Here is a 6840-nt window from a genome sequence, read left to right on the forward strand (position 1 = left end):
AGCCCCATCATGTCAAAGGTCAAATAGTGAAGACAAGGAGCTCCTGGGTGGCTCAGTAGGTTGAGGGTCTGACTTCAGCTCAGGTCATGATCTTTCAGTTCATGAGTTTGAGCCCCGTGTTGAGCTCTGTGCTGACAGCCCACTTCAGATCCTCTGTCCCCCTTTCTCTCTGCCTCTCCCCCGTTCGTGCTCTTGCTGCTCTCTCTCAAAAATAAATGTTAAAAAAAAAAAAAGCTTAAAAACTAGTGAGGACACTTGGACCCTCTTAAAGAGCATAAAGGAAGCATGTACTCTACCGGAGTCTGCCAGAGAGCAAGTCCTGCCATTTTCTTCCTTCCTTTCTTCTTTTTTTAATGTTTATTTTTGAGTGCGAGACACAGAGTGTGAGTGGGAGAGGGGCAGAGAGAGAGACACACACAGTCTGAAGTGGGCTCCAGGCTCTGAGCCACCCAGTTGCCCCAAGTCCTGCCATTTTCCATGGTCATCAAGGCACAGGCACAGGACAGGAAAACAGGTCAATGTGACCCAAAAGAGAGCCCAGAAACAGACCTATTCATAGATGAACACCAGATATAGCAAAGTGGTATTACACCTCACTGAGAAAGAGAGGTTTCCTAAAATGGTGCTGGACATTACAGATACCCATCTACAGGAAAAGAAAAAGCTGGATCCTATTTTATACCATAAACAAAAATTAATGGTTCATCCCATTTCCCAACAGAGAAACTCAACTACAAGAATATTGTGGGGGCACCTGGGTGCTCAGTTGGTTAAGCGTCTGACTCTTGATTTAGGCTCAGGTCACGATCTCACAGTTTGTGAGATTGAGCCCCTTGTCCGGTTCTGTACTGACAGCGTGGAGCCTGCTTGTGATTCTCTTTCTCCCTCTCTGTCTGCCTCTCCCCTGCTTGCGCCCTCCCGCACTCGCTCGCTCTTGCTCTCAAAATAAATAAAAAATAAACATTAAATAAAAAAAGAATATTGTGGAGGAAATTTCCACACAAGAAACACACATCCACACCTACACATCTATCCTCCAAAATGAAGCTCCATTTCTTTCTCCAAAATATGGTCTTCTCAACCAAGTGTAAAGGTAGTTCTGAAGAAGTCTGATTATATGAGATATTCCAGATCAGTGATTCCTCAAACTTTCACTTTTTCACGATATCACATTAGTCCCAATACATTTTATCAGGTTTTTTCGGTTGCCCCAAACTACTGGACACTCTATGAATTTGAACCCTGGCATCCCTCCCATCTTTGAGGGAGGTCACAGAGGTGAGTGTCAATTCAGATACCACCTGCACCGGCCCAGCTCCATCTCCTGTGTCCCCACCCAATGTCCCACACTGGCCACATAGACGAAGTCGATCCACACACACACACACATGCCCCACCCATCAGTAATGACCAATAAGGAAGGAATGAACCTGTTCTGACTTATTTTTTTTAAATAGGCTCCACACCTGAACTCACAACCCTGAGATCAAGAGTCGCATGCTCTACCAACTAAGCCAGCCAGGTGCTTCCTGACTTTATTTCTTACTGAACTCATGTTGAGTCTGTTTCAATATCTTCACCTGAGTTTTCTCTTTTTATTGAAAGGAGGCTTAAGTTTTGTCCCTTCTTTCCTTTCTTCAGACTCCCTCTGATTCTAAAAGATTCCAAAAGCACACAGTGAAGAGGCCAAGAAACAGGAATCTCAGATTATTCACAAGCTAGCTGGTCAGGTATTTGGAGTCTTGTCCCTTTAGTGGCCGAAACACTGTTCCCCATGACTGGAGAACTACAGAAACTGCCCTCCAGCCTTGAAACAAGTGATTTCAGGGCGACTGGCTGGCTCAGTGGGCAGAGCATGTGACTCTTTGATCTCAGGGTCATGAGTTTGAGCCCCACGTCAGGGGGTAGAGTTTACTTGAAAACAAAAAAGTGATTTCACTTTTATTCATAAGAACGGAGGAAACCTCTCACTTTTAGCTCGCGTGCAATTCCCTCTGTATGGGAAGGAGCTTTCGAAGTGGCAAATTGCCAAGGGTTTTCTGTTTATTTTCTGCTCAATGGCATGGATGTGTGCCATTCCACTGCGAGCCTCCACTGGACGGCCCCTGCCCCAGGTGTCCTCTACCTGAGGAGCTGCCAGCGTCCAGAAGGTCTGCCTCTGTGGAACGGCCCTGTCACCTTTACTGAGCCTTGTCCATGCTCAGCACTCATGGCCAACCTTTGAAAGGCAGGAGTGTGGGGATGCCTGGGTGGTTCAGTTGGTTGAGTGTCTGACTTCGGCTCAGGTCATGATCTCACAATTCGTGGGTTCGAGCCCCACATCAGGCTCTGTGCTGACAGCTTGGAGCCTGCAGCCTGCTTCAGATTCTGTGTCTTCCTCTCTCTCTGCCCCTCCCCCGCTCATGCTCTGTCTCAAAAATAAATAAAACATTTTTAAAAATTTATTAAAAAAAAAAAAGCAGGAGTGTGTCTCATACACACACATTTTACCATTTTGTCCTGACCTCCACCCCTGTCACCATCCCTCAAAGGGTGTCCTGGCAGAGAAACAGCCAGGCCTGGATTCATGGTCACTGAGGGGTATGTCACACTGTTTTCAGTTGGCTTTTAAACTGGATATCCAGGGGTGCCTGGGTGGCTCAGTTGGTTAAGCATCCAACTTAGGCTCAGGTCATGATCTCATGGTTCATGAGTTTGAGACCTGCATTGGGCTCTCTGCTCTCAGCACAGAGCCCACTTCAGATCTTCTGTACCCACCCTCCTTTCCCCTTGTGTGTTCACTCTCTCTCAAAAATAAATGTTAAAGTAAATAAATAAAAATAAGTAAATAAGCTGGATATCCACTGTGGCACTGGGGAAATCATGGGCAAGTTTTCAGGCAACCAGTGTACAAATGGGCTTTTACAACCAGATCTACTGGCAAGTTAAGAACCACCGTGAAGTAACTAAAAGGCAAATGCATTCAGTGAATCACGTTTACTACAGGACATTGTGTTTCCCTTGGGTTTGGAGGGCAGCAACCATCCCCCCAAAAGGTATTTGTGCAGGGTAATTTCTTAGAGCAAAAACAATATTCTGGATTTCAGAAATTTCTCTCCTAAAATAATCATGTATAATTATTTTAAGAGAATGTGAATCAGGCCCATGTCCATATGGTGCCATTATCACACTTCTAAAGACAAAAACACTGAGAAATAAAGCCCCAACCAAGCAGCTCTGACATTTACAGGATGGACTGGAGGCTGCCCGAGGGCCGCAGGCTCCTTTCCCCACACCTGGGGATACCCATCCTTTCTACTACCCGTGCCACCATGTTACCTCCCAGTATTACCGCTCCTGGCACATAAGCTCCAGTCCCAACCCACCACTTCCCCTGTGAGGAGGAAGGGAGGCACCAGGCAGAGAAAGCATTCAGCTAGAGTTCATGGTGAAAGTGGAACCCCAGGTGGGTGGCAGGGACATCAACATCCATCACAGAAAAGGAAACACAGGGGCTCTGAAGAGACTCCCAGCCCAAACCAGCACTATTTTAAGCTCTTGATTTCATGAGAATCAGAGAACTGGCAGCAACCCTAAAAGATGGGGGGGGGGGTTTCTTATTAGTCCCACTGAGCAGATATGGAAACTGAGGCCCAGAGAGGTTAACCAATCTGCCAAGGTTACACAGCTAGTAAGCTGTGGATTCCAAGCCATAGTCCAAGCCCTGGACCCCTGTGCCTGAAGACACATGAACAGGTGTGAACTTCACTCATCGCTGCAAATTAAAGGCAGTCTGGTATGTCTTACAACCCAGCAGGTGGGCAAAAATTTTTTAAAAAGATACCACCAGGGCACCTGGCTGGCTCAGTCAGAAAAGCATGCGACTCGATCTCAGGGTCGTGAGTACAAGCCCCATGTGGGATGTTGAGATTACTTAAATAAATAAAACTTAAAAAAGTTGATACCACCACTGCTGAGGGCTTGTTGTAGCCACCTGGTAACACCTATCAGTACTCATGGGCACACACCCCTAGACCTCAGGCCCATCTGGGGCATTTTACCTCCGGACTGACATGCACATGTGCAAGTAACTGGATAAAGGTTGTTACAATATTTTCAACAATAACAAAACATTAGAAACCATCTCAAGTCTAACCAAAGGAGAAGGGTAAATGCGCTGATAAACATTTCCAAGGCTGGACCTCAGCTGGGGGTAGGAAGGATGGGGGAAGGCAACTTCCCTTACACTATGCTTTTTGGGAACTTTTGATTTTTGACACCAAATGTATGTACTCACTGTTCAAACACACACACACAGCACGTGCATGGAAAGGCCTGGAAGGATTCACATCAATGGGCAATAGCATGAGTCTAGTTTGCCTTTGGCAGAACCAGCTTCCCTTCATACAGTCTTCCTTCTTACTTGAATTACAGGATGAAATGCTTTCCTCCACATTTCAGGAACTGCAGGCCTGGTGATCAGTGGACCCACTGGGAGAGATGAGAAGACTCCTTCAGTCCTACCGCCTATCTGGCTGCCCCCAAATAAAGCCCCCTTGGCCCTCTAGCCTCCCCCAGGCTCTGCGTCTCTGGGGGATCTGGGAAGGGATGTCTGGGCTCTTTCAACACCCAGTGGCTAGGCGCCTCTGCTCTCCAAGCTCCAGTCCTCACTTCTCCTCCCTCCTGCCTCAAGTCCTGCCTCCATCATCTGTCTCCCACCAGACTACTGATTAATGTGCTCGCACTGAGCCCTTCTTTTCCAACAACTTGGAATACCTTCTTTTTTTATTTCACCCACTGGTAACAAAGTTCCCCAGAGCCAGGGCGTTGGGACACATCCTAGCAGAGGCTACTGGTTTCCTTGCTATCAACAAGGGGGAAAGGCCAAGGCACTATCCACACACCACTGCCCTTCTCACTTGAAAGGGTGGGCTCTAGACCCAAATGCCAATGGAAGTGGGAGGACAGAGAGTATGAATCTTAACCTGTAATTATTTAATTGCATACTAAAACGAACATAATGGGGGGTGGGGTGCCTGAGTGGCTCAGTCAGTTACGCACTTGACTTCGGCTCAGGTCATGATCTCGCAGTTCGTGAGTTCGAGCCCCAGCATGGGACTCTGCGCTATCAGCACAGAGCCTGCTTGGATCCTCTGTCTCCCTCTCTCTCTCTGCCCCTCCCTCCCCCAAATAAATAAACTTTAAAAAAAAGTGTTAAAAAGAACATAATCGAACATTTGATGCCCTGTGTTGGGGCAAGAGACAGAAAAACTAGAGATGCAAAGAGCAATTAGAAGTGGGCCAGTGCTCAGGGGTGAGAGTGTGGCACCATGAGGGAGCCAGCAGGTGAGGTCTGGAAAGAAACAGGCTGCCGGGCGGTGGTATGGGGCAGGGGGGAAACAAAGGTACAAGAGGGGTCAATTCAGACCACGCCACATATTTGGTGGCCGTGGAACCTCAAGCCAAGCTGTTACCTTATCTGTGGGTAAACTGCGATTCACAAGGAGGTCCAGAGAATTACACAAGATGTCATGTCATTGCTACAGTATGACAGAGGGTTGGCAAGGGTGTCTCCACACCTCATAAGCCCCAAGGGAATCTGGTCCTGATTGTGAGGCTCTGCAGGTGACAGATTAAGGGGCCCTTTCTTGGGTGTGGAAGACAGTGGGCTGGCTCCAGGATTTCCATTTTACTATCACCAGCAGGCAGCCTTCCCAGGTGCCCCAGGGTGTCTATCACAGGAGGAATGGTGACTGCTTTTCTGAATCCAACTGGCATTGTCCTCCCCAGAACCCTCAGCCCTTGGGTCTTGGCTGTTCATAACTTTCTCCAACCTCCCGAGATCCTCCTGACAAAATTTCCACCCCCTAGAGGTTTTGCTGATTAGCAGATCTAACAAACATACAACCAAATGAATCTCAAATGAAGAGCATCAGAGAATGGTTTGAAAGCACTTCTATTGCTGTTTTTTTTTTTTTCAGTGTTCATATTTTCTACAACTGTAGGTAAGTTGTTAGTGAAGTTACTTCCGGTATCTTAGATCTAACAGAACATGTGGAAAAGGCAAAATCAAAGACCCAGCAGGTAGAGAACAGATGTCATTACACAGTCAGACAAGCCCTTACAAATTGAAATGGATAGCAATAAATAGCCACACTGGGCTTAGTTAACAATAGGGGTTTCCTTGTTTATCTGTGTTTTAATCAGGGCTCCAAGGGTAACAGAATTTGTGTTATTAGGGGCGCCTGGGTGGCGCAGTTGGTTAAGCGTCCGACTTCGGCCAGGTCACGATCTCGAGGTCCGTGAGTTCGAGCCCCGCGTCGGGCTCTGGGCTGATGGCTCAGAGCCTGGAGCCTGTTTCCGATTCTGTGTCTCCCTCTCTCTCTGCCCCTCCCCTGTTCATGCTCTGTCTCTCTCTGTCCCAAAAATAAATAAACGTTGAAAAAAAAAAAGAATTTGTGTTATTAAAGTTTAGCATAGTAGCTTCTTGAAATGCCAATTTTATATCTTCCTGGCATTAAATCCACCCAGGCAGAGTCTATTGGCAATCTGACCTTGGCATTTAAAGCATTTCCAGCAGCTGAGTATTGGTTTTGCCAGCTTTGCGCATTGGAACAGCTCTGAAGTGGTTATAGGGCCACTTCATATAGGGCTGAAGTGGTTATACATGCTACCGAATAACTAAGAATACTGCTTCTTCATATTCTAGTTTTCATTTATCAGTCTCCGAGGGTTTGGAAAAATGCAGTAAAACTCTATTGGCAGTCCCATTCCCTCTCCCAGCTCATCCCTGCCCCTCAGCATAGCAGTCCTTGTGAAACTTAGAGACAAGACAATGGGCAGGAATCAAAGAATAGGCAT

The sequence above is a fragment of the Lynx rufus genome, unplaced genomic scaffold (assembly GCF_022079265.1).
Source record: "Lynx rufus isolate CCGP_SWC_20201006 ecotype Redwood Valley unplaced genomic scaffold, mLynRuf1.p SCAF_29, whole genome shotgun sequence".
Classification (NCBI taxonomy): Eukaryota; Metazoa; Chordata; class Mammalia; order Carnivora; family Felidae; genus Lynx; species Lynx rufus.